Raw genomic sequence first — 595 nt, 5'->3', positions numbered from 1 at the left:
GCAGCTTTACCAAACGCTTCATACACATCGTCATGTTTTGTCCTCAAATGACGAATCCAGTTGGTGGTGTTAAATGTAGCTCTGCTGCTACCTCCTCTTGAAATTGCCATGTTGCAGACATGTAGCTTTAAGGGACAGGCTTCACTCGCGAGGTAAAAACTTACACACTTCGACAGCTTGCTTTGCACCGCCGCGGAGGTTTGTTATTGCGCAATAACTAGCGGGTACTTTACGGCAGTTGCCGTAAAGATCGGCGCGACTAGTCAGGTAATTTAGCCGAGCTCCGATCACAGGAAAATAGGAAAAGATTGGGCCGATCCGATCTCGAGATCGGGATCGGGACATCCCTAATCACAACCAATATACCACATTCATTTGCCATTCTAGTAGTAATTCATGTACAAGGTAAAAAAAAATAATGACAGAAAGAACCCGTGGAGGACAACAAGAACAACAACGCTGACCCTGGCATACTGACCTTTTAATCAAGAAAGAGGCAGCACGGCAGCTGAGTTGTTAGCACTTCTGCCTCACAGCAAGAAGGTTGTTGGTTCGAATCCGGGTCGTTTCGGGCCTTTCTGTGTGGAGTTTGTAT

The 595-nt window shown here is 46.4% G+C and overlaps 1 protein-coding gene across 1 annotated transcript in view; it reads left to right on the top strand.

The window, feature by feature from the left end:
* The window catches only part of slc8a2b (solute carrier family 8 member 2b), a 227,318-nt gene that overhangs the window by 222,601 nt on the left and 4,122 nt on the right, over positions 1-595 (top strand).

This window comes from Etheostoma spectabile, chromosome 3 (genome assembly GCF_008692095.1).
Source record: "Etheostoma spectabile isolate EspeVRDwgs_2016 chromosome 3, UIUC_Espe_1.0, whole genome shotgun sequence".
Lineage (NCBI taxonomy): Eukaryota > Metazoa > Chordata > Actinopteri > Perciformes > Percidae > Etheostoma > Etheostoma spectabile.
Note: the sequence above shows the minus strand (reverse complement) of the source record. Positions and strands in the feature narration are given on the sequence as shown.